The sequence below is a fragment of the Notamacropus eugenii genome, chromosome 1, assembly GCF_028372415.1.
Source record: "Notamacropus eugenii isolate mMacEug1 chromosome 1, mMacEug1.pri_v2, whole genome shotgun sequence".
NCBI lineage: Eukaryota > Metazoa > Chordata > Mammalia > Diprotodontia > Macropodidae > Notamacropus > Notamacropus eugenii.
This window is the reverse complement of record NC_092872.1, coordinates 489,323,693-489,351,038: the sequence shown is the minus strand read 5'-3', so window position 1 is coordinate 489,351,038 and position 27,346 is coordinate 489,323,693. Positions and strand designations below refer to the sequence as shown.

Genomic DNA, 27,346 nt, shown 5'->3' with positions numbered 1-27,346 from the left:
GTCTAAGGCTCTCAGTTACAGAAGAGGTACTGACTGGCTAAGGTAGATGGAGTTTCTCAGAGAACTCCCTACTTAGATCAAATTACAGATCTGGCTTTATAAAAAAGGGAGGGGATTGAAAATGGTGTAAATTGCTATTAAAGAAGTACTTAAAAGGGCAGACTAACCTAAGATTATATGCTGAGAGACCAAGCCAAATTGCATGACATTGGACAAGTCACTTCCAAAGTGACTTCGGCTTCCCCAGCTATAAAACAAGGATAATTCCTGCTTTGCCTCTATAAAATGAAAATAGCACTTCCAGAGCTGTTTTGAGGATAAAAATAAAGTGATGTCTGTGAATGATCTCAGGCTAAAAAATAAATACGCACTAAAACAAGTTAAAAGTATTGTAGAAAAACCTGTGATTATCATCAAAAGAGGTGGGGGAAGAGAACCTATTCTTTTGTAGAAGTGGGGGTGCATTGCTTGCGTAGAATGTCAGAGTTTTCCAACTTATTGATTGGTTTTGTTGATTTTTTTATTTTTGTTCCCTTTTAAAAATGTTTTTTTCTAAAAAAACATTTTTAATTGAAAAAATCTTCCTAGAAGAGGAAAAAGGGAGGGATATAGGAAGAAATTTAAGTGATTAAAACCAAAAGATATAAATAATTTATTTTTAACATAAAGTTAAAAAAAAAAGCTGGGGGAGAGAAAATATTCAGGGATAGAGACAGACAGAATAACCCAGTCCCTTGTAGGGCACTACCTGAGACTGCCATGGACCAGGCTGACCCCAGCAAATCACCCAGGCTGTCGTGGGAACGTGGCTGGCGGGAAATGGACCCTTTCCCCCGGGGAATTGGCTGTTGGGCTCTGGCCAAGAACACTTTGTGATCCGTAGAGGAAGTAAAGTTCAGCAGGCAGAATAGCAGAGGCCCATCCTGCACTGGAGCATGGAGTGACAGAAATGCTGGGCCACAGAGCCTGCCCCCCAGCAAGAGGGAGGGGCAGAGAGCAGGCCCCAGCTACTGTCACCACCCAGTCAGAGGAGCCAAAACTCTATCCTTTGTTCACTACTGAGCTAGAAACTCAGGCCTTTGGGCAAATACTGTAGACCCTTCCTTCTTTCCATCAATCAATCAACAAGCATTTATGAAGTGCCTATTATGTGCCAGCAGCTAGGCACTGGGGTTGCACACAAGTAAAAAGAAGTAAAAGGTCACTGCTTGCAATACTCGGGAAGACTTTGAGGGCAGTGGCCCAGAGTATAATCTGACCACAGACGAGCACAGGTCTTGATCACAGTATGACTCCAAGTAGATACAGATGCTCTTGGTCTCATGGGGACTAGGTGAGAAGATAGATGGCTCAGAGAACTCCATCATCACTGTTAATGACCTAGAACTCAGGTCCTGTTGGTGATGGGTCAAAAACATGTCATTGCCATACTTAATTGATCGCCAAGCCAGGCATGACAGGTATAATTTTGAGGATAAGAACTCAGCTGAAATGAGAAGTGAGTCCAGTCCTGGAATTTGTGAATTATTCTACTACAGGTAGGGGAAGGGAATAAACATTTATATAACACCTATTGTGCTAAGTACTATTTACAAATATATCTTATTTGATCCTCACAACAACACTGGCAGGTAGGTGTGATTATCATACTCATTTTACAGTTGAGAAAATGAGGCAAACAGAAATTATGAGACTTGCCCAGGGTTATGCAGCTAGTTAAGTGTCTGAGGCTGGATTTGAACTCATGTTTCCTAACTCCAGATCCAGCACTGTACCATGTAACTGCCATGGTTAAGCCTCCATCTGGGACCCTTTCTGGTAAGGTAGAGACCAGGAACTGGCACTGGGTACTTCTAAGGAACAAGGTAACTGCTGGGCAAATTTGTCTCAAAGCCAGAGTTTTTAATGATGGGAATCCAGCCTTGCTTGGTCCCCACCAGCCTCTTCCCTTCCCAGAGAAGGACCCTGGGAATTCTTCACTTTGTAGGGGGAAGAAAGCCGTGTTTATCCTGCATTGGAGTTTAAAAATCTGTTCCTAATCTCTTCCCCTTATCAGGCTGGCTGTTTGCACAGGGAGAATTCAAACAGAATCAGACCTCGAAGACACATAGGGAGGAGGTAGGAAACATATAGGCTGGAGAAAGGAGGCAGTATTTGCTTCATTTATCGGCCCGTTATAAAAAACCACTAGGCTCTTCTCACCACTTTACCTCCCTACACACCCAATAAAAACTTAGGCCTTGAGCCCAAACTCTGATTGTCCACCCACCCCACCTCCCATCTTAGGTCGTGGGCACCAAGATACCAGCTGGTATTCCACAGAGATTGTTGACATTCTGATAGGGGCTAAACAGAAGGTGTGGCCGGGAGAGAGCCTTTTCTCATAGGAAAATCCTATAAAATGGTTGGGCGATGGTCTGATAGCCCCTCCGTTTCTGGCTCCCTCCCTCCTTCCTCTCCATTGCCCAGTACACACCTGGATACTGTGTAATTCCCATTTGGACAGAACTCTGGATCACTCATATGGAGAGATCCAATTTAGGTATACCTTCAGAGAAAGAGCCTTGGAACACCTCTTCTTTGTTAACTTGACCAAGGTACCCAGGAGCTGAGTAGGGCTCTGGATAGCAGAGGTGATCAGGTTTTAGAATTTAATAGTTTAGAATTTATTGAAGAACTTTCTTTGCACACACCTCCTCTCTCCCCATTCTCCCACCCATCCAATCACATATCACTTTGACCCTTGGTAGAGCACTTTAGGTATTGCCACGTATTATGATTATCTGCTTATACTGTCTTTACCTGCTAGACTGGAGGTGCTAGGTTGATGTTGAGTCATAGATGTAGAGCTGAAAGGGACCTTAGGGGCCATCTAATCCATCTCCCTCATTTTACAAATGAGGAAACTGAGACCCAAAGAGTTGGAAGGACTTACTTAAGATCACACAGGTAGGAAGAAGCAATCTAAATCGAGTTCATGTATAAGCCAAATCTCACAGTGCATGTGGGTTTAATTTGTCTTTTTTGTAGAATCAGAACAAAAAATTGCTAATTAAACAATCATCAGTTTAACTAACCTGTTAAGACACCTTGCAATCCTACCTAATCTGGAGACAACTTGATTCTTTTCTTTCTTTTTCCTCCACCTTATATAGAGTTTTGTCTCAACTTTCTACTTCCTCCAGTATTTAGAGTGCTTAGCATAACTGGTGAAGTCAGGAGACAACTGGGTTCAAATTATACCTCTGACTCTGACTAGTTCCATGACTGTGGGCAAGTCATTAAACCTTTCTGAGTCTCAGTTTCCTCACCCTTAAGATGGAAATAATCATAGCATTTACCTACAGGGTTTCTGGGAGAATCAAATCAGAGAATATATGGGAAATGCTCTAGAAACTTCAAAGGGCTATCTAAATGTGATCTATTAGGATTAAGACTATGGGCTAAATCTGCAATTTCTTTGATATAGGGAACTCCTGGGTAAGGAATCACTGACCACTCATGAAGGTTGAAAGCTTTTTCTGCAATTTATAGCCCCAGAGAATTTCATAAGGACCCTCAAAGATGACTTGACCATAGTCACATAGTCAAGTATGTTTCAGAGACAGGACTCAAACCCAGATCTTCCTGGCTTTGACTGGTTCTCTAGCCTTTACTCCATGCTGCTGAACATTTCATTAATATCTGGTGAACTGAATGATAGTTGAATGGGCTCATCAGGGCAGGATCCTCAGGCAAGCTCCCAGGTGCCAGACTCAACGCCTTTAAGGGGCAAAAATATTCCTGTGGCTTGGGACAGAAATGAGATAAGTTAAATTTTTTTTTTAGCCCATCTGGTTTCATAATGGGTTGTTTTTTTGTTTTTTTTTTTGGAGGGGGAACATCATGGTGCTTAAATTAGAGTAATCAAAACACTGAAGTTTTTTTCCCTTCTAGAGACTGCCCATTTTCCTATCAATTCTCATCTAATTTTGTAATAAGTCCTTGAATTTAAACAAAACTTCCTACTTCTCAAAGCAGTCCCACCTGGATTATCTTGTTTAACTTTTATGTCAGTAAGATAGGCATGGCAATTATTATTGTCACCATTTTACAGAAGGGAAGACTGAGACCTAGAGAGAGAAAATTGTTTGCTCAGGATCATGTTTTTAGCAGGATGTCTTCCAGAGTGTTTTCTCCCTCCCCACTTTCTCAGTTCATCTATCCTCCTTAGACATCTGTGAAGGTCAGGATGACATGCATTGAACCCCAGGACAACACCAAAAAGGCCATCTTCCTGGCTCTGGTTCTGATTCCCACTTACCCTCCATCGCCTTTGGACCTTTCACCAGGCAGACTATTAGGGCAATAAAAGTGGAGCAATGGTCTCAGATTAGGGATCCCTGTGGCCATTTAGGGGTGAGCTACCAGAGAATCCTTTGAGTACCTTGAGAATACTATGTCAGAGGCCTGGGGGATGGGAGGTGGAGGTATATGAAAAGGAAAGGGGTGAAGGGGGTATATGAAAAGGAAAGGTATATGAAAAGGGGTGAAACCCCAGTTTTGGACCCTTGAGCCTTGGCATGGGCTGCTTGGTCAGAGGTCTGTCCATGCCTCTTTCCCACGCCCTCTCCAGATGGCACAGCTCCAAGCCTGCTTATACAGCCCTTGGAGATGGAGGCCCTTCTCCTTTCTGGATTTATTGGGGGTTTAATAATAACCATTAGCCTGTTTACAGGGGCAGCTGCTTCAAAGCCCTTTCTTCACTGGCCGGCTTGTTAAATACTCCCCCACACCCTCAGTGAGGTTGGGGAGCTGGCAGAGGGCTCCAGTTCTGAAAGACAGACTAGCTTATTGGGACTAGGGTAGCATTAGAATTCTGATCCCACACCCTCAGCACCACAGAGATGTTTGGAAGTTCCTTTCTGTCTCTCATAAACCCACCTCAAGATACAAGTTCAGAGACAGGGCACACTGTGGAACAATCATTTACTGGGAATAGTCAGAGTATATAGGCTGGTGGTGGAGGGACTGATCATCCATGTCCCAGCTGGAAAGACAGGTTAAGGAAAACAGGAGTGATGCTTCCTTGGAGTGGGGATGCTTGGGAACTACTCTGGAGTCTAGAAAGGGTAGCCAACTGTGGAAACTGATTTGTATTGAAGCTAGAAGGAAGAAAGTTACATTTCCTGGGATTGAAGGAATGAAGAATCACAGAGGCACAGTGGGAACGTGTTCACTGGTAATTGTTTTAGAGAGGATGGCTGACATAGGACCGTTCATGGGAAGTTTTTCAATAGTAAGGACAGGCAAAAAGTCTATAGAAAGTCAAATTTGGAAGGCACCTGAGAGATCATTTAATCTAACCCTCACTATTTAGAAATGGGACAACAGAAATCCAATTTAATTCAGATTGTTTTAACAAATTTTTTATGTACCTACTGGTACACAGCACTATGCTAGGCATACAAAATTTAGACAATACATGGTTCCTGCCTTCATGGAATGTGTACTCTAGAGGGATAAGATACAAAAGAAAACTATATCTCCCCAGAACGGAGAAGACATTTCTCTATCATTTTCAGTCTCTTTTACAAGTTTGTTATCCATAAACCATTCCTAAGTGAGGGTAGATCCTGAGCTCTATTCTGGGGGTCCCTCTGCTGCCTTCTTCCCCTTCCCTTCCCCTCCCTTTCCTTGCTTTCCCTCCCCTTGCCTTGCCTTCTATTTCTTGGTGATCTTGTCAGTTTCCAAGAATTAATTTATCAAATCTACACATCTAGCCCTTCTCTTTCAGGAACTCCACTCCTCTATGTCTTTACTGCCCAATATCTCCATCTGGATGTTCCAAAGCATCTTAACCTACCTCCAAAGTATCTTAAACTCCTCGACAGAATTCATAACTTTTTTCCTAAACTTTAACTTTCTTATTTTGGTTCAGGGCAACACCATCCTTCTAGTCACTGAGGTTCAAGACATTTCACCCTCTCTCTGAAACCTTATGTTCAATCAGCAGCCAAATCTTGTCAGTTCTATCTCCTTAACATCTCCTGAATCTGTCCTGTTCTTTACTCATGCCAGTAATTCAGTAATTATTCATGTTAGTAATTCAGGCATTCATAACCACCCACCCATTATTATTCAGTCTGCTACTATTACCGCTGTTCAGTTGTTTCAGTTGCGTCCGACTCTTTGTGGCCTCTTTTGGGGTTTTTTTGTCAAAGATACTACAGTAGTTTGCCATTTCCTTCTCCATCTCATTTTACAGATAAGGAAACTGAGGTCAACAGGGTTAAGTGACTTTCTGAGGGTCGCACAACTAGAAAGTGTCTGAGGCCAGATTTGAACTCAGGAAGATGAGTCTTCCTGACTCCAGACCCAGTACTCTATCCACTTCACCACTTAGCTGCCCTTGTACTATTACAATAGCCTCCTAATTAGTCTCTTGCATTCAATCTCTCCCCAGTCTGTTCCAATGCCAAATTTATATTCTTAAAGCACAAATCTGACCATATAATTCCCCTTCTCCAAAAGCCATAGTGGCTCCCTATTGCCTCTAGGATAAAATACAAACTACCACTGGACATTTAAAGGCATTTATAATATGGCTTCAGTCTCTTTTCAGAGTTCATGTATATTACTGCTCCACCCCAACCCAAGTGTCAGGCCTGTTGTTTCTCTTACACAAGCAGCTCAGAGCGTGGTGCCCTAACTGTCTACCCTGCCTGGAAGGCCTTAGCTTCTCATCCTCCCTTTTCAGAACTCTTACGTCTTTTTAAAACTCAATTTAAGGCCTTGCCTATTCCCTCTAGTTATCAGTACTACCAATCAGTCTATTTATTTTTTATTAATCTTTGTATATTGATCTGGGAACATGGTGAATCTCCCTACTAGAATGTAGGCACCTTAAGGGTATATGAATTCATATTTTCAGCACCTAGCACAGCACCTGGCACATAGTGGCATTTCATAAATACTTATTGATTGATTCCAGCTGGGAGAGAGGGAGACATAATATTTAGAGTCTAAGGACTTGTAGACAAATTTCAGCTGCACTACTTATTATCCATGTGACCTTGGGCAAACTGCTTATTCTCCAAGGGCCTCAGTTTCTTCAAATGTAAAATGAGGGATGAGGAGGGACCAGGTGCTCTTTAAGGTCTAAATCCTATGACTTGCCTGAGATCATATAGTGGCAAAGTTGGGGGTGGGACCTAGGCTTGGGGTGGGGGGGAGAGCTTGCAGCCTCAGGGCCACATGTGTCCCTCTAGGTCCTCAAGTGTTACCCTTTCTCTGAATTCAAACTTCACAGAACAAATCCCCTTAATAAAGGATTTGTTTTGTAAAACTTGGACTCAGTCAAAAGACCGAAACTGAGGACCTAGAAGGCCACATGGGCCTCAAGGCTGCAGGTTCCCCACTACGGTAGGCCTTTACATTAAGCTGCTATCTCTATACACACACATACACACACACACAAATATATGTATATGTACACACAAAACATATATGTATGTATATACACATATGTGTATGTATGTCTTATCTCCCCTATAAAAGACTGAACTCCTTGAAGGATGGGCAGGGGTGGGAGGTAGTTTATATGGAATCCTCACCTGGTACTTCTCAAATAACATCCCATAGGTAGCCTTTGATCCCCTCTTCCTCCTCTACCCCCTATCAGCCTATGATGTCCTAGTTCTTCAGGATGCAGTTGATTCTTCCTCTCTCTCTCTCCTCCCCAGGGCACTCCTGTTCTCTAAGCCTGAAGGAGGGGATGATGTCTGGAGCTTTCCTTCTGCTCTGGACTCAGTGTTTGCATTTCACAAACTGCTGCAGGCAGGGCCGTCTGGGTTGTGGGTTGTTCACCAAGTCTTCCCTTTGAAGAGCTCATTCATTTTCAGAAGGCCAGATTGATCTGAGGCTGAGGCTGAGGCTGGGCCTGGGAGTGGGGAGAGGGAGCATCTGTTTCTCTCTGGCTTTCCCACGTAAGCCCAGCTCCTCCTGGATACCCAAATTCATTACTCAATTCATTACTACAGAGACCACTGTCCCTGCCCACTAGTACAGAAGAGCCCTCAGGGACCTAGAGGGAAAGATTCTTTGTAATCTATTGGCAGAGCTATTGCCCAAGCAGCCTCTGGGAGGGCTGGAGAGACCACAGGCCAAAGGGGCCACAAGAGACAGACCCAGAGGACACCATCTGGGGGCTGCAGCCCCAGCCCAGAACCACTAACCTAAGATTCTGTTGATGCCCACCCAGGGTCACAGACAGAGGGTTCTCAGAGCCTCTGAGTCCTCAAGAGACATTGTATCTATGTTCTCTTGCAATTAAACTCACTAAACTGAGGTTGGGGGTGGAGGGAGGTTGTTGGACTGCTGAGCTGTCACTCACTTTGTGAAGGGTTAATTCCCCAGGGGGCGCTGGTCTGCCAGGGGAAAGGACCAAAAGAAATGGAAAATGAGTCAGAGTCAGGGTCTGGGATAAAGCTGGCACTTCCTTTCCCCCAATCCCATCCACACCCTTTACGCAAGGCCCAAGCAGACCCTGCACTTCGGGAGATGGGGAGTTGTTGATTTTGTAATTTGTAATGGCAATTTTGGGATTTGGACAGAGGCAAGGGTGGGATGGGGTTTAGAAACTGAGAAGAAGAGTGCCTAACAATTCACATTGACAAGGCCTGCTTAGGAGGAGCAGGCTGCAAATTCTAACTGGTTCAGTTGGGGTATGTCTGCTGGTTTGTCTATGTTTGGGCAATGTGTCGTGTGTGTTTGTATTTCTGGATGTCTGGATATGTATCAGTCTGTATGTGTTTCTCTGTGTCTTGGAGGGGGCATCATGGAATGAAGAGAACACAGGAGTTGGAATCGAGACCTGGTTCAAATCCCATCTCTGGCATTAACTCCCTTGGAGACTTTGCACGTTATTTTACTTCTCGTTTTTTCCTTGTCTGTAAAATTAAAGCAGTTGGACAAGATGATCTGTAGGACCCCTTCAAACTTTAGATCCTATGATCCCATAATCTCTCCTGATATGAGAGAGAGTAGTTGGCTCAGTGCCCCACTCACCCCCAGCTCCAAGCGCCAGCCCAGATGGACAAGCACCAGCCCCAAGGTGGGTGACTCTGACCAGGCGTCGCTTCCCTAGTCTGCCTCCCAGGAGGTTCCTGCAGAGGACACAGCAAGGACCAATTTCCCAGCCCTTTCTTCTCAGCAAACAAAGCCTAGCGCTGGCCATATGCTGCCTGTGAGGCTGGGGCTTTGATTTGCCTGGGACAAGGAGGCTGGGCTGTCACCCAACACCAGGGCGGGTCCTAGAAGGGTAGAGTTCCAGTCAGCTCCTCTTTTATCAGCACAGATTCCTGTTCTCTTTCCTTTGGCACTCCTCTCTTTTCTGGGTATCACTCAGGGCCCCTCTGCCTCCCAACCACCCATCCTCCAAAGTGCTCCCTGCTCTGGAATTTTCTTTCCTCCTTTCCTTTCATAACCTGATCTCAGGAGCTTTCCTCTTGGAAACTAACTTTTCGGTGAATGACTGATAAGATCTAATAGAGTGTGGGTCCAGCATGGCACCTGATACGCCCACAAGCAGCCAGAAGCTGAACTGGCATCATAATGGAGGTGGGGTGCCAGGGGTAATGGATTGTAGGTCACTTTGTCCTGGCAACAGCAGAAATTCTCTTTTTTCCACCCATCCTCTATCCTCTATGTCTGACCAGTGCCCTGACCATCATAAGGATAAGAAAGAGCCTCTTTTGGCATCATAAGTAGGGCAAACAAACAGAGTTTCAATTATAGCTAGGAGAATTTAGGATAGATAAGAAGGACTTTAGGGAAAGGGTACCAGAAATGAAAATAGGGCTCCAGAGTCAGTTCAGGGAGTGAATGTGTTTTCTGGGGAAATCTCTAAGGAAAATAGTCTAGGCTCAGAGCAATTAGAGTCTCATCCTGGACTAACCCCCAAGCACAGTCCACAGACTAACTACTAACCCTAGCTATGGACAGAACTCTCAACCACAGCCACCAATAGGGCCCTGACTCTGGCTGCTGACTGACCCTCAAGCCTTAACCTAGGCCACAGAACAAAGTGCAGCCTGATGGCAGGCCAACACAATGAGCCTACTAGTCATCACAAGGGAGATCAGGTGAGAAAGGATGAATGGATCAGTCAGCTCAAGTCTCCCCACTGCTAGAAACACAGTTCCAGAGTCCTGTCCTACTGATCCCCAGAAGTACTGTCTAGTCTTTCCTCTATTCCGTTCCCCAGTACACACAGACACACACTGTACCCCTATGTCCCTCCTTACTCCTCTCCAACTCTTTCCTTCCCCAGGCACTGGCCCCTTCCTCTGTTTGCCCCCAAGGACCCACTGTTGTCTCCTTTGCTTTGTTCTCTCTGTACCTTGGATTTCCCATCTTCCCGGCTGAGCCCTCCGAGGCCAGGACTGGGTATTTCAGGGACCATATCACTTTTCCATTCTAGTCTCCTTTTCAGCACCCATCCCAGAAGGGAAACAAACAGGGAAGGAGAGGGGCTACTCAACAAGGGCTCCCCGTCTCTGGGACCCCATGGAATCATGCCCTCTCTTCGCTTGCCTGTCCTATGCTCAGCCCAACAGGAGCCTTCTGAGCCAGGTTTGATATCCCCCATGAAAAAGATAAGGTGTTTAAAGTGCTTTGCAAATTGTAAGGCTTATGAGCATGTCATTTAACATCACCATCATCATTAGTTATGCCCTATGAACATCGTTGGGGACAGACTGGGGGATGGGCTGAGGTGTCTAATTTGGGTGGCTGCTTTGATGGGCAATGCTCTGCTTCTGCCCTGCTTCCAGACATCATGTTACCACTACCCCCATTAATACCAAGGTGTCTAGCGCCATCATGTGGGCTATCTCTGGACTGCAAAGGGCCTGACTTGTCTACCATGGCTATCGTTCATTCCATCCTCTGACCCTTCCCCAGTCTCTAAAAAGTTGTGTTAGGTGTGTTACTGATGTGACCAAAGGCACGGACTAAGTTTGAGAGAAACTTAATCCACAAACAGAGACTTCATCTAAGCCCCAGTTGGAATTTTTTAATGCTCTCCTGCTTTCTAGGGTGAGAGGCTCTGTGACAGATGGTGACTAAATGAAGGTGCTGGGATATGGTCTATCAGGGAATAGAGGCTCAGTGAGATAATGGGGGTCCTACTGAGGAGGAAGGTGGCTTGGTGATTGGAAGATAGGCTCAGTGAGGGAGATGAATGCTGACCACATGAGTCCTCAGAATGAATAGGGGCTTCTGGAAGATGTGGGGCTCACCAAGAGGATGGACATTCAATGAAGGTGAAGCTCATTTAGGGAAGTGGGGGCTTACTGAGATGCTGGGGCTCAGTGAAGGGTTCACAGATTCACAGTGAGGAGTTTGGGATTGGGGATTTTCTGTGGGGATGGGGACAGTGAGCTAATAGAGGCTCAGCAAGGGGCATCGGTACTCAGTCAAAATGAATTCATCTAAGGGTTTAGGGGCTAAGACAGGGCATGATCTCACAGTGAAGAGTTCAGGGATTGGGTGTTTTCTGTGAGAAAGGCTCAGTAAAAGGAATCCCCCTCCTGGATCACTGCCTTGTCATGGTGGAGAGACTTTCACAGTTCAATGAAACTATGAGCAGGGTCCCAAGATGGACAGATCATAGTGCAAAGTTGTGATAAAAGATGATCCATTAGAGAAGGAAATGGCAAACCACTCCAGTATCTTTATCAAGAAAACCCCATGCACAATATTAAAATGTTAAGAGATGACACTGGCATGCTATGGTTTACGTGGTCACAAAAAGTTGGACACAATTGGACAGAAACAACGACAGGGATGTTTTCAGTTCAGCTTAGACTTAGTCTTGCCTCCCACCCTCCTGATTCAGTTCCCCAAATCAGTCTCCATCTCCTATAGACTATTCTTGGCCCCTCTGAAGTTCAGGTAGCTATAACTTTATCTAATTAATTAATTGACTTAAGCCCGGAGCTCCATAATCCTGGTGGCCCTGTGAGATCCCCAGATACCAGGAACTGTTTTATAGACTTGGGGAGATGGAGACCCAGAACGGTCTGTACTAGGTCTGCTGAAAGTTTGGGCCAACCCCCACCCCTCTCACTGACTCTCATTCTGGTACTGCAAGACATTGACCTGTTCTGTCATCTCTACAGTACTATCTTCAACTTCTCCCTCTCTACTGGCTCCTTCCCTACTGCCTACAAACATGCCCATGTCTTCCCCAACCTCAAAAACACCTCATTTGATCCTCCCACTCTGGCTAACCAGCATCCTATATCTATTCTGCTTTTGTAGCTAAACTGGAAAAGGCCATCTACCACCACATTCTTTCTCTCACTCGCTTCCTAACTCTTTACAACCTGGCTTCTTACCTCCTCATTCCATTGAAGCTGTTCTCTTCAAAGCTACCAGTAATCTTTTAATCACCAAATCCAACAGCCTTTTCTCAATCATCTTTCTGCTTGATCTCTCTGAAGTCTTTACCAATTGTTGATCATTCTTTTCTTCCTGACTATCTCTTCCCACCAGGTTTCTCCTGGTTCTCCTCCTACCTATCAGATGACTCCTTCTCAGTCTCTTTTGCTGGATCCCCATCCAGATCACACCTTCAAATTGGGTGTTCACTGGCATCCAGAAAGTGTCCCATAGGCTTCTGTCCTGAGTCTTCTTCTCCCTCTATACTACTTCACTTGTGATCTTATCAGCTCTCATGGATTTATCAACCATCTCTATGCTGATGATTCTCCAATCTACCTATCTGGACCTAACGTGTCTACTGACCTCCAGTTTCATATCTCCAACTGTCTTTCAGACATCTCCAACTGGATGTCCATGTACAACTCAACATGTACAAAACAGAACTCATTACATTATCTTTTCCCCCAAACCCTCCCACATTCCTACCTTTTCTATTACTATACAGGACCCTACAATCCTCCCAGTCCCTCAGGTTCATAACCTAGGAGTCATCTTCAGCTGCTTACTATCTTCCCTCTCACCCCACCATAATGATCTGATGCCAAAGCCTGTTGATTTCATCTTTGTAACATATCTCAAATATCCCTCTTTCTCTCTTCTGATACGTCATCATCTCACACCTAGACTATTGTAGTAGACTGATGGTGAATCTGTCTGCCTCAAGTCTCTCCCCACTCCAACACATTCATTTGGCCACTAGAGTGATTTTCCTAAAGTGAAGGTCCAACCATGTCACTCCTGTATTCAATGAACTCTTAGGGGCTCCCTATTGCCTCCAGGATCATATACAAAATCCTCTGCTTGGCTTTCAAGATCCTTTATAATCTAGTCTTCTACTTTTTCTGCCTTCTTACACCTACTCTCTGCCAGGTACTCTGATTCAGTGACACTGGCCTTCTTGCTGTTCCATGAACAAGACACTTTCTCTCTTGGCTCTAGGCAGTTTCTCTGGCTGTCCCCCATCCCTGGAATGCTGTTCCTCCTCATTTCTGCCTCCTGGCTTCTTTCTGTTCCCAACTAAAATCCCATCTTCTAAAGGAAGCCTTTTCCAACCCCTCTTAATTCTAGTCCCTTCCCTCTGTTAATTATTTCCCGTTTATCTTCTTCGTAGCTTGTTTGTACATATTTGTTAGTTTGTTGTCTCCCTCCATTAGATTACCAGCTTTTTGAGGGCAGGATCTGTCTTTTGCCTCTTTGTATCTCCATGGCTTAGCATAGTACCTGGTGCTTTATAAATGTTTATTGGCTGATGGTTATCAAAGAAAAATGATAAATCGTATAAGGATAAATTTAAATTTAGTCTATTATTCCTATGAAAATGGAATGAATTTTTCTTTATGTACTCTATCCATGCTGTTCTTACACCTGACAAGTGTTTCCACTTTAAAAAACACCCAGAAACTATGAAAATATTTAAATGTGAAAAGACAATAGGTTTACGGGGGAGGCACAGTGTGCAGGAGACTGATCATAGATTATGCTTATGTGATTCTTGTATAAGACAAACAATGGAAATTTCAAGAAACTTCAATTTTCGCAACCTAATTTTTTGGACTGTGGGCAAGTTGGTTACAATATTCATCTCTGCCTGGATCCCAACCTTCAATCCTCTAATACCTCCTAGTTCCCAAGAGCCAAGTCTTTCTCATTCCTGGAGTAGCACTACCCTCTAGTGGCCAATGGAGGCTCTAACTCCACTGATTGCTCTTTTAAGATCCTTTTCAGCTCTAAATTTGTGTTACTTAGCACGTGTGTGTAGGGCCTCTGACACTAGTGCTGTAAAAACAGACAAAGAAAATACCCAGATGGTTTGTTCTGTTTCTTCCATGTCCCTCATGGTGACGTTCTCATTGAACTTTTGGAGGAAACTAAGGTAGGAAGAAAAGGAGGTGGGCTTTCCATAACAGTGATTAACAAGTTTAGGAGTCTCTCAAAGTCTAATCCTCAAGCACTGAGAAACTGAGGCATAGTTGATCCCCTTTGCTGGTGGAAGGAAGGCTTAGTTTACCTATCTATTCATCCATGCATTTGAAATTTCTTCTGCATGCTTAACCCTGGCTAGGCACCATGGGGTGCCAAGAGAAGGCTAGAATGGGCAGTAAGAAACAAGGTGGCATTTTCTTTTCCTAGTCTCCCCCAAACCCTTTGTTTGTAAAGAGGTCCTGATTCCATCACGTGACTGGAGTCTTTGTTAATTGAACCCAGATTTGTCTTCAGCCCAGCTCTAAGAGTAGTGGCCTCAGCATCTTCAAAAAAAAAGTGTGATGAACAACAAAAAGTTAATAGAAAAATATTGGAGCAAACTAATAGTAAAACCAACTCTATGCCCTCTTCTAACCTTATCTACTTATCTACAGACAAAATATTTTAAAATAAATTTATATTGTTGTCGTTTGTTTTTATATCACCATAATTTACCCATTCTCAGAGAGCCAAGCCATATAACAGATATTTTTAAAAACAACAACAAAAAAGAAAAAGAGAATAAGAATCAGCATAACTAGCTAATATATCAAAAAGGTCTCAAAATATGCACAGTGCATATTAGACTTAATGTATAAGTGCATAGACTTGTAGATCTCCCACCTTTGCAAGGAAATGGAGGAATCTTCTCCTGTCTCTTCTTGTGATCTCGTAACATCCTGCTTTGATTTTTTTCTTCTTTTGGTTGTTCTTTCTTTTCACTTTGTTGGAGTCATTTTGTATATCGTTTCCTTGGCTCTGCTTCCTTTTGTTGCTCCGTTGTGACCGACTCTTTGTGATCCATTTGGGGCAGAGATAGGATACTGGAGTGGTTTGCTATTTCCTTCTCCAGCTCATTTTACAGATGAGGAAACTGAGGCAAACAGGGGTTCAGTGATTTGCCCCGGGTCACATAGTTAGTTAGTGTCTAAGGCTGGATTTGAATTCAGATCTTCCAGACTCTAGGCCAGCTGCTCTATCCACTGCACCACCTAGCTGCCCTGATGGCTTACTTTACTCTTTATCAGTTCATAGCTCTTTCCATGCCTCTTGTAGCTATCCTATTCATCATTTCTTGTGGTACAGTAATATTCCATTACATTCCTGTCCTACAATTTGCATAAAGTGTTTTCATATGCTATTCTACCTTCTTCACATTATATTATTTCATTGGTTTTCCCATATTTATTTATATTCTTCATATTTATTACTTTAATGGTGTGATAATACTGAATTCCAATTACATTGAAATACTTGAATTTCAGCTATTCCCTCACTATAGGACAAAGATTGTTTTTCTTATTATATATTTCATATTTTTCTTATGTATTTCTATTACATACATGTGTATATATATGCATAGACATACATACACATGTATGTATATGTGTACACGCACACACCAATGCAATTACAGTCTTCTAGAGTTGCCAAGAGCACCAAGAAGCTGTGACTTACCCAGGGTCACTCAGCCAATGTGGGTCAGAGGCAGGACTTGAACACACTTCTGACTCTCAAACCACCATCGCATGCTGCACTTCATTTACAAATTATGTAGGAAATAGATTCATAAATTCAAGCTCATTGGCAGAGGGAGAGGAGGGAAGGCACTAGTAGCTAGAAAGAATCAAGAAAGGCCTCTTGTAGAAGGAAACTTGGGCAGAGCTCTGAATGACTATTTATTAAACACCTACTTTGTGCCAGGGACTGTGCGAGGTGCTGAGATAAAAGGAAAAGACAATAAATACTTCCTACTCTCTAAGAGGTCAGGGGAATCACATGCACAGAAATAAGTAATGACAAAATATCTTTTAAATACAAAGCAATTTCAAGGGCAAGCAGGAAAGGCCTTCTGTGGAAGGCCGTGCTTGAACAGAGCCTTGAAGAGAACTAGGGGTTCAAGGAACACAGGAGGAAGAATATTCCAGGCAGAGGGGTCAGCTTGTACAAAGGTATAGTGACAGGTGTTGGTATGTTTTATATATGGAGCAGTAAGCCATCAGCTTGGCTAGAATGAGCATTGGCTATATAAGCAATGTATAATAAAAATGGAAAAACCACATCACGAAGGTTTTTAAATACTGTTTGGAGGACCTAAAGGTAATAGGGAGCCATGGTTGTTTCTTGAGCAGGAGAGTGACAAAGTCAGGTCTGTGCTTCAGGTTTATTGATCTGGCAGCTGTGTGAAGAGGGGAGAGATTGGGTGTGCTAATTAGAATGTTGCTGCAACAGTCTGGGTGAGAAGTGATGAAGGTCAGAATTAGTGTGGTTGTAGTGTGATGGGAGAGAAACGGATGGATGTAAGAGATGTTGTAGAGATAGATTTGGTGTGCCCCTGGCATCCCCAATGATGAAGCATGAAACTGTATGTGTGTGCAGGTGTGCGTGTGCATGTGCATGTGTGTGTGTGTGTGTGTGTGTGTGTGTGTGTGTGTGTGTGTGTGTGAGAGAGAGAGAGAGAGAGAGAGAGAGGGAGGGAGGGAGGAGAGAGAGAGAGAGAGAGAGAGAGAGAGAGAGAGAGAGAGAGAGAGAGAGAGAGAGAGAGAGAGCAACAATGGTAGACACTAATTTTTTTTTCAAGTACAACTCCTTCAAAAATAAATCTACTTTTTTTTGGATAAAAACAAAGTTCAAACCAAAACTAATGAAGTGAGACCAAATGTAATTATTTTTTCTAGCTCAGACCAAAGAGAGGTCCAGGGTCCAGCTTGGGCTTTACTGACACCCCTTTTTTTCAGATCTTACAAATAGTCCATAAGGAAGTCATGTCCCTTTGGAGGAAGGTGGGAAGGAAAGGGGAAAGTGTCTCACCGTGATGAGCAGCAACAGAGCCCTCCATGGCCATTCCTAGTGATTACAGAGCACTGACATAAGTCCCCGCCATGAATTGCCAGCTCACCAGCCTCCCAGCCCACAAGGGAGAAAGCACAGCTTGGCCATTGCCTGTTCCTCTTCCCCAGCTCTCTCACTCTGCTCCCAGTAGGCTCTGGTCAGTGTGTGTGGGAAAAGCTCAAACATCTCCCAAGCCAGGGGGACCCAGGCTGGACCTGCCCCAGACTTTTGCACCACAGCTCAGAGCAGTGGAAAGGAGCTGAGCAGTGACTATGCTGTTGGGCTTCATGATGTCCAAAGCACATAGCTGACCGTGAATGTAGTGGAGTAGCAATTGAATACAGGACTCATAAAAATATCTTGGTGCATGCTGAATTTCAATTCAGGAATAGTTTGACATTATTTGGTGTAGGCTCATGCTACAGATGAATTGTGTCATCACACAAAGGTAAAGGTAAACAATTATAAGGAAGTCTCATAACAGCTATTCTGTTTCTCACTGTCATTTGCTTTTGTTTACTATATAATAAACTTTTCCAAAAAACACCTCAACTTTTAAAAAACTGAAATAATTACAGAATAGCTATAGTGACTTGCTATTTTTAAAAATTAAATTCAAGCTTAAATGCCAATTTTATTGTCTCTGATTTTTTTTTTAAAGGCAAATAATATCCCTTCAGGATAGATACACATATAACTGGTTTGAAGAGAAAATCCATTGGAGCCATTGAAATTGTAAAAAAAAAATGACAAAAAAGAGAAATGCAGTAGCAGAACTACAGAAAAGCACAAAGTAAAAAAGCCCCAACTGAGAAAACACAATCCACTTGATTTATCATTGGATTTCATAAGTACCTTTATTTATGAAGAGGAAAGACTGCTGTTTTCTTTACATAACTGCTTTAGCTGCAGCTAGCACAAAACCTAGTAAATTAAAATCTTGAAGACTTATGTGCAGAATACTTTGGCAAGATAGGTAAATTTGTCCAGAAAAAAATAGATGCATTCAATCAGGAACAACCTACTTTCTCAAAAACCATATAAGCGACATCAAAAGAAAAGCTCACACCATGTAAGGCTACTTACAGAAAACCTCTTTCAGAAAGAGAAACTGCTACCCATAGCTGCTGATAAGATCAAAACAATGCTACTCAAATTTGCAGATAATACAGTGGAAAAGAGTTCTCTGTATATTTGAAGACCTTTGCAATTAGCTCATTGAAAGGCTAAAATTTTCTTATTTGTTACTATAAGTGGATACAACAACAGATTCAGCTAAAGATACTCATTTCATAACATATCTATCTGATATGTTGTTGCAACTGCAATTGTGAATTTCTGCAAACCTATCATTGGCAACACCATGCCAAGAGAATTTTCTAAAATATAACTATTGTTCACATCCAGATAAAGAACTGATGAATTCTGAATGAAGACTGAAGCATACTATTTTCACTTTATTATTTTGTGTGGTTCTTTTCCTTTTGGTCTGTTTCTTTTTTTTTTCACAACTGTGACTAATATAGAAATCTGTGACATGATTGTACATATATAACCTATATCAAATTGCCTATCACTTTAGGAAGAGAGGAGGGAGGGAGAAAAATTTGGAACTCAAAATTTTGTAAAACTGAATGCTAAAAATTGTCTGTATATGTAATTGGAAAAATATTATAAAAATAAATTTGTATGTAGTTTGAAAAAATATAATTGATTGATTTTCAAAAAAAATGAAAACAATATTACTTTGGAGGACTGTGTTGGACTCTGTAACTGATAGAATTCAATCCAAGTCAGGACAAATGGAAACAGTAGTTTAAAATGTGGCCCCTCATGCAATATAGATACAAAACATGATTCACAGAGAGTCATTAAATCAAGAAACATGAGTGAGATGCTACATACAGTTTTTCAAGTTGTTGCAAAAGTAATCAACTTTATCCAAATCCACTAAAAAGAAGACTTTGCAGATTACGTAGGAATGGGGGGACAGAACATAGAACACTTCTATATCATTGTGAAATATACTCTTCTTGTGCCAAAATATTTCAAATGGTATTTGAATTAAAAACAGAAACTCTAACTTTAAGGCATAATAATGAACATAGATCAAATTAATTTTATACCAAAAAGTTCCTCCTGCAATTTGTGTATTTGTTGGATTTAAAAAAAGTTAAATCTTTTAAATAAATCGGTGCGAGGTCCTCAACTTTATACTCTGATCCAGAATTACAAAAACACCTGCTCTGTAAATAAAATAGAAGTAAAAACTTGCTAATTAATTGATCAATCTTCTGCATTTATTTTCATTTTATTTTAAAGACATGTATTTCTAAATATGAACTGCTAAGGAACTTATTGACCATTAGTAAACAGGAAAAAAAACCATTTGGTATTATTCTATATGAATGAGAATAGTTAATAGATTTGTTTTCTATTAGTATATAAAACAAGTATTTGAACTTAAGCATATTGATTAAGCAATGCATGCCAAGTGCCCAACAAAGCTTGCATTTTGGCTATACGTGAATGTGGCAAGTGAGAGATGAAGACTTGGGGAAACAAAGGTTCAAACTTCTGAGGGAATCGATTTATTAAACAATACATAACAATTACCCAATAAATCGGGACCAGTAGCCTTCCTCAGCTATGGCACATGAATAAAAATTGTATTTAACAAAATGATATAAATTTTAATACCATTTGTAGTGTATTTTTTGCATGACAGGGTTTTTCTGTTCTACTTGTTATAAAGCCAAAATATTGATCTTAGTTAGTGGTTGAAAAAGAATTTCATGTAGCAATATAATGACTGAGACCATTTGGAGAAACTTTGTGGGGAGAAGTAAGTTGCTCAGCCCTATACTAGTCTCTTTGAGGTTTCGTCTCTTAGATGAAGAGGAACTTTCAAAGAAATACCTCAACCACCCTTCCCTCTTCCCTTTCATTCTCCTGATACTCCATGCTTAGACAAACAGCTGAAAATGTAGCCACAGGTTATCTGGACTCAAACATCTGTGAGCTCGGTCCCCCTGGGGCCTCTGCAGCAACGGTCCCCCTCCCCTGCCTGTGTTTATCCAGTAAAGAGAGTGGGAGGCTGGACAGTCCCAGTTTCATGTTTCCATCCTGTTTTTGCCAGCTGTGGTGGAGGTGTTAGGGGAGGTGGCATTCCAGCTGTTATCTGGGCCAGTCTGAGGAAGGTGGGGGCTGGGGGTGGGAGGAAGGTGGAAGAGGGGCAAGGCAAGGACAGCATCCATTCTTAGTGGGGAGTTCAAAGCATCTTACAGACCTCTTCCTCCTACTCTTTATCTTTACAGTTTATGGCCACCTCCATTCACTCCAGGATCCCACTCCCGCCAGCCACAAAGGTATTTCAAAATGCCCAGACCTAGACACCCTGGGTACTGTTCCTCAGGAAAGTGCTAGGGGTGGTTGGGAAACAAGCCTCTATACCTTGGGCCAGGCACTGTGTTAAGCACTTTACAAATATTATCTCATTTAATCTTCGCAACAACCTGGGAAGGTAGGTGCTATTATCATTCCCATTTTATTGTTGAGGAAACTGAGGAAAACACAGGTTAAGTGACTTGCTCAGGGTCCCAGAGCTAGTAAGGGTCTCAGGTTGAATTTGAACTCAGATCTTTCTAACTTCAGGTCTAGTGTTCTTTCCGCTGTGAATGTTAGCTATCACTGACCCCACAGTAAGTCCTTGTACTCCCTCCCTCGGGAGAATCAACCCCTGAAAGTTACTTTCTCACCACGGAATCATTTCATTAAGATTTTGGGTTTTTTTCCATTGGAAGAGGTGCCAAGTGTGGTAGGGCAGGAAGGACAGGGACAATGCCAATCACACTAAATACTGGTACTAATAGCTGACATTTATATCATGCTTTAAGACTGGCAACACTTTATCTTACTTGATCCTCACAACAATCCTGTCAGGAAGGTGCCATTATCCTCATTTTTACAAATAAGAAGTTAATTTACCCAGGGTTACACAACTGGTAAGTATCTGGGATGGAATTCAAATTCAAGTCTTGCAGTATTAAAATCAGTCATAGAATCTGAGTTAGTTCTGCTACTTACTATCTGTGTGTCCTTGGATAGGTCACCTAACCTCTGTGGGCCTCAGTTTCCTCATCTGTAAAAAGAAAGGGTTGGACCAGATGACTTCTAATATTTCTTTTTTCCAGCTCTAAATCTATGCTACTATGCTCCTGTGACTCCTAGTCCATGCTGAGTTGTTCTGAAGTTTTCCCTGCAGCCCTAAAATCTCACAGAAGAGCTCCTGGGGAATGCTTCTACCCTTGCCACCTGTCCTGTGTTTTCTCAGCTCCAGCCCAGCTTTCGCTGCCCGCGGAGATAACTCAGCAACCTCACAGAATCACAATATCAAACTAAGAAGGGTCTTGGGAGGGATCTTAGAATCCTGAATATCAGAGCTGGGAGGGGCCTAAGAACATAGAACGTCAGAGTTGGCCTGTTAAATACAGAATTTCATATCTGAAAGAGTCCTTAGATATCATGTTGTTCAAACCTCTCACCTGACAATTAGGACTTTGGCAGGTGGAAATGAAGTTATTCCAGAAGGGTACCTTGAGAGGAAAGACTTAGAGGTAGGAAAATGAAGGGGAAGGTGCAAGTGTGTTTGTGTGTGTGTTTGTGGGTGGGTGTGGGTGTTCTGGGAATGGTCAACAACTCATTTTGGTTGGAGTGTAGGGTGTGTAAAAGGGAGCAGTGGGAAATAAGACTGGAGAGGTAGGGTCATGCCAGGTCAAATGGGGCCCAGCATGCCAGCCTGAGAATCTCATATGTTTGCCTGGGGTTCAGGGTCACTTTTATCTTCATTTTCTCCTCATCCAGACTTATACTTCTGAGAATCGCTTCATTCTCTCAAAGCTCTCACATACTAATTTTTTTTTCTCACACAACAGTGTTTCTTCTCCAAAAGGTAGGTTGCATGGAGAAGTAAAGGAAGCACTTTAGGGGAGCATCTTGTGATTTATTCATAGAATAAAAATTGGTTTCTTTAGTTAGGATAGCTCACTGAAAAATGCCTGCTTCTAAAAACAGTTTATTTTCTATCCTGCTTCCCTCCATGAACTGCTCATGGAAAGCTGAAGGATCTGAGTTCCTATTTCCTCTTCCTTTTGAGCCCCTGACCCTATGGGGGAGGGGTCCTCTTTCTCTTCTCAACTACATATCAATGGATGGAGTGAAGGGCCTGCCTCCACAGGCCTGAAGGGGTACCCATCTGGGATGGCTGCTGGGTTGAAGGTCTTGGTCATTCTGGGGAAAAGATACAAGCCATTCCCTTTACTTTCGATTATTTCCAACTCTGAACCCTGAAAAGTGAGAAAACCTCTATACAAGGCATAATAGCCTACCTAAGTGGTTAGAGGATAGCATGAATGATGACAAAGTCTGATTATACGTGGATTGGTCAGTTTTGCTCTGTCTCCCAGCTATCTCATATCTCAACTCTGACCACCAACTGATCCCTAATTTCCAACATAGACTGACCCGAATGAGCCTTTAAGCTCAGCTATACCAAGAACTAGAAACCAAAGGGGTCCTGTAAACAGGAGAATGGTTAAAAAAATGAAGGCCTATGAATGTAGTAGAATACTATGCAAATGACAAAAGGGATGGTTTCTGAGAAACCTGGGAAGACTTATGTGAACTGATACAGAGAGAAGCAAGCAGAAAGACAATTTATGCAGTAACAACATTGTAAAGACAAACTTTGGAAGACTTAAGGACTCTTAACAATATGACAAATAATGATTCTAGAGAAGTGATGATGAGACATTCTACTAACCTGACAAAGAGCTGATGGACTCAGTGTTCATCAATTTTGGATATGACTAATGAAGGAATTTGTTTTTCTTGACTATTTGACATGTGTGTTGTAGGGTTGTTGTTTTTTCCCCCTCCCAAAAAGTAGGAGGGAGAGAAAAAATACATTTTTGTTCATTGAAAATAAAATTTAATTAAAAAACCCTCAACCACAGTTTTGAGTCCCTAAACACACATCTATTCATCTTACAATGCTTAATCATTAATTCCAAGAAGTGTTAGACAGGAGCGTGGATGGTTCAATATAGACCCACCTCATTCCACCTCTCTAATTGTCTCTAGAGAGACAATTTAATACTGCTTCCCTCACCTCTGCCAACATACCCAGCTAAGATTTATAGAGCATTTTAATGTTTACAAAAGTTTTACAGATATCTCATTTGAGCTTCACATCAACCATGCGAAGTATTACAAGTATTATTATTTCAGTTTTACAGGTGAAGAAATTAAGAGTCAGAGAGCTGACTTTCCCATGACCACACATCTGATAAGAATGAGAGGAAGGAGCATCCCTGAATCCACACCTGGCATTCTACCCATAGCTGCCCTTTTGACACACACCATGTATTCCTTCAATGCAGGAACTGTCTGTAGGCACTGGATTGCCCTTACAAACCTTATTGTGGTGAAATGTTGGCAGGAAGGAACCTCCTTGGGGATGAAGACCTTATTTAGAAACCTTTCTTTGTTTTTAAACAGGAAGAATTGGGCTCCACTGAGACATTTCCCATACCTCAGAACAGCACCATTTCTAGATTATTTTGACAGAAGCAAGAATATTAAATCTCCCTTTCTCTGTCTCTCCCCCTGTCTCAATTCTAATGACTTGGGGTGCTTGGGATAGTAGATACACCTTTCTATGTTTTTCTGTGCCCTTTAACTTTGTGTACCTGAGGAAAGTGTTTTATTTGCCTCAGTCTTGTTACAACTCTACCTCAAAACCTGGAGTTTGAGCTCTGGCTTCTTAGATAGAGTTGAACACAAGTCTTCATTTGGTAAGAGACTTTCTGCCTGGTGGCCAAGGTATCCCTAAAAGACTTTCGAGGCAGCTAGGTGGCGCAGCAGATAGAGAACTGGGCCTGGAGTCAGGAAGACTCATCTTCCTGAGTTCAAATCCAGCCTCAAACAGTTACTAGCTCTGTAACCCTGGGCAAGTCACTTAATCCTGTTTGCCTCAGTTTCCTGTAAGATGAGCTGGAGAAAGAAATGGAAAACCACTCCAGTATCTTTGTCAAGAAAGCCCCAAATGGGGTCTCGAAGAGTTAGATGTGACTGAAACAACTGATGTGCCTTCCTTTGCTGTAGAAGAGGACCAATGACATCACAGGGCAATGTCTTGACTTGCACGTGAATCAGATCAAGTAAGTCAAGATGAAAGGCAATGGTCTGGGATTCAGTGGATGACCTTGGCATCTGATCAAGTTTTAAGCTCCCCATAGTGCCTACTTCAGCTGCCTTCATGGCATTTGGAACAAATTGTTCTCATCCATCTATTCTGCCAGGGGAGGTCTTCACATGCTGGGAGGAGACATCCCCCTAACTCACCTATGGGAGTGAGGTCTGTTGGTTCTCCTTAACCTAGTTTAGCCTGTCTGGGTGTGGTCGCTTTGCATGCTACAATTTTCTGGAGCCACAGATAAGAGCTGGGTGAAAGGAGGACACCTTTCAGCATCCCTGAAAAAGCCTGAGCAAGCCCTCATACCAGAGGTTCTTGTTTTCCCTGAATACCCCATACAACAACAAAGAGGAGAAGGTGTGGGCACACATATGACCAAGAACATAGGGCAGAGTATGTATGCTAAAGGCCCAAACAGAAGTACAAACAAAGGATTATGGGAACACAGAAGAGGAAGAACACCATGAAACTGGCTATGAAAAGAGTCCTGGGTGTAGTCAGACAACTGAACTTACTTCTGACAATAACGTGTTGTGAAGAACTTTGCGAATAAAAGTGCTATCCTCACCCTCACTGTTACTGTTAGTCTCACTATCATTATTAACGGATGACCTTGAAGCATTCATACAAGATTTCTGGGCCTCCAAAATGAGGAGATCGGATTGGATGATCTCCAGAGGCCGTTGGCCTAGGGCATAGAGTGCAGGACATGGATTCTGGAAGCCCTGAGTTCAAATAGCACCCCAGATATTAGCAGTTTTACCCTGAGCAAATTATTTAAATTTTATTTAGTTTGTATTTAGATTATATTTTATATTTATACTCATTTTCTATTTATTATATTTATTTTATTAATATTAATGTTTTGTGTTGTATTTTAGAATATTTAATAATATTTATAATATTTTATTTATTATTTAAATTATTTCCTCATCTAAATTAAATTATTTCCATATCTGTAAAATGGAAATAATAATAGCGCCTACATCACAGGATTGTCATGAAGATCAAATGAAATAATAAACTACATGAAGGGCTTTGTAAACCACAGGAACTACAGAAATACTATTGTTGTTATATAAAATTTTGTCTAGCATTAGATCTTATGATCCCAAGATCACTTCCCATTAAGGCAGACTTCACAAAAGAAGTTATATTTTTTTCCTGTTTTCAGTCGGAGCTAGGCTTGTCCTTGCCTTGGTGCCTTTGTACAAAGCATTTATCTTTTGGGTGGGAATTATTTGTCCTCTTCTTTTTGTTCATCCAAAGCCTAGTCATCTTTGGGAGCTTAGATGAAGTCTTAGTACATGAAGGCTTCTCTGACCCACAGTCATGTGATCATAGGACTATAGATTTAAAGTTAGAAGTCCTCTTGTTACACAACTGATCCCCAGAGATAGACAGTCATTTGCCCAAAGTCAGATAGTAAGAAAATATAGTCACTGATGACAAAATCCACTGCCTATATGATTTTACTGCCTCTGATAGTCTGGGGCTCAATTAATCCTTATGGGATAAGCCTCGTTTTCCCATCTGCAAAATGGGGGAAGGAGATCTAGACTAGCCAAGACTAAATAGTGAGTATTTCCTCTCTCTAAAATAATTCAATCTGATCAACTCTCAGTTATCTGAGAATGGATGTCATTCATTCATTCTTCCAATAAACATTTAAGAAGTGCCTACTAAAATACAAAGTACTGGCTTATTTGCTTTGGGGAGATAAAAGAGGTAGAAGGCACACTCTCTGACCTTCAAAAATTTGTCCTCTAGTAAAGGAGAGAAGGAATGGACGCACATATGACTGACAGCATAAGGCAGAGTGTGGTAAAGGTCATAAGAGAAATATAAAGAGGGCTGTGGGACCGCAGAGGAGGGAAAGGGCCTCATGGTATAGACATGGCCTTTGCTGCTTACTTCTGGAGATAACTTACTGTAAAGAGATTTGCAGACTAACCTAGACGTTCTAAGTCTAGATTTTTGGAGCCCATCATCCTTGCCAATACTGGACCCGTACTCAGGAAGCTGCTCCCCACCCTTAGCCTCCAGGGTCCCAGGGCTCCCAGATTTCAGCAATCCTTAGGCTCCCAGACTCTGTACTTATATTAAGCAATGGTGAGTTCTGCCTCTAACAAGTAAGGATTTCAGGGCAAACTCAGAAGGAACAAGAAGCCATAGGGAGCAGAGAGGGAACCGAAGGAGGGGAGAGAACCTCCTACTTGTCCAACTGAAACGACATTCCTCTCACCCTAGAAGCACCTCCTGCTCAGGAAAGGACTGAAGAGGAAAAAAAAAGCCAGGACAAAAGACGGACGTGATGCTGAGCATGTGTGTATTTATCTCAACTCTGCACTCGGCCTACAGAAGGACACCGCCTGCCTTTCTCTCTCTCTCTCTGGCAAAACCGGAAACTCTCATCTCCGCTAAGCTCTTTCCTGTCTTGACTTAACCTTCAAGCTGTGGTTTGCTCTGCTCGAGGGGCTTAGGGGAGAGGAATGGGGGGTGGGGGAGAGAAACAAAACTAAGTCCCCTACCTGGCCCTGGCCCTCTCTGCCCCCATACACCCAGACTAAGTCCCTGCTGAGTACAACCAGAGCTAGGAAGACACCATGGGACTCAAGCCGAGGACTCAGCCCTCTGGAGAGATGCTGGAATGAACCTGACTCACATACCACCATTCCTCTTCTCCCGTTTATATTTGTGAGAGGTTTATCAGGTTGAACAAATCCCACATAGGCTTCTGAGATTGGGCATAGGGAAGCAACAAAGAAGGAATCTAGAATTTTCCTGGATCTTAAGAGCTTCCAATAA

At 42.4% G+C, this 27,346-nt stretch overlaps 1 long non-coding RNA gene across 1 annotated transcript in view; it reads left to right on the top strand.

Annotated features, from left to right (window-relative positions):
- The window catches only part of LOC140519659 (uncharacterized), a 30,808-nt gene extending 7,288 nt beyond the window's left edge, over nt 1-23,520 (top strand). Inside the window, exons 2-3 of the long non-coding RNA XR_011972257.1 lie at nt 20,601-20,651; nt 21,477-23,520. This is a non-coding gene — a long non-coding RNA (uncharacterized lncRNA). The remainder of the gene's footprint in view (nt 1-20,600; nt 20,652-21,476) is intronic.
- The last annotated feature ends 3,826 nt before the right edge of the window (nt 23,521-27,346 follow it).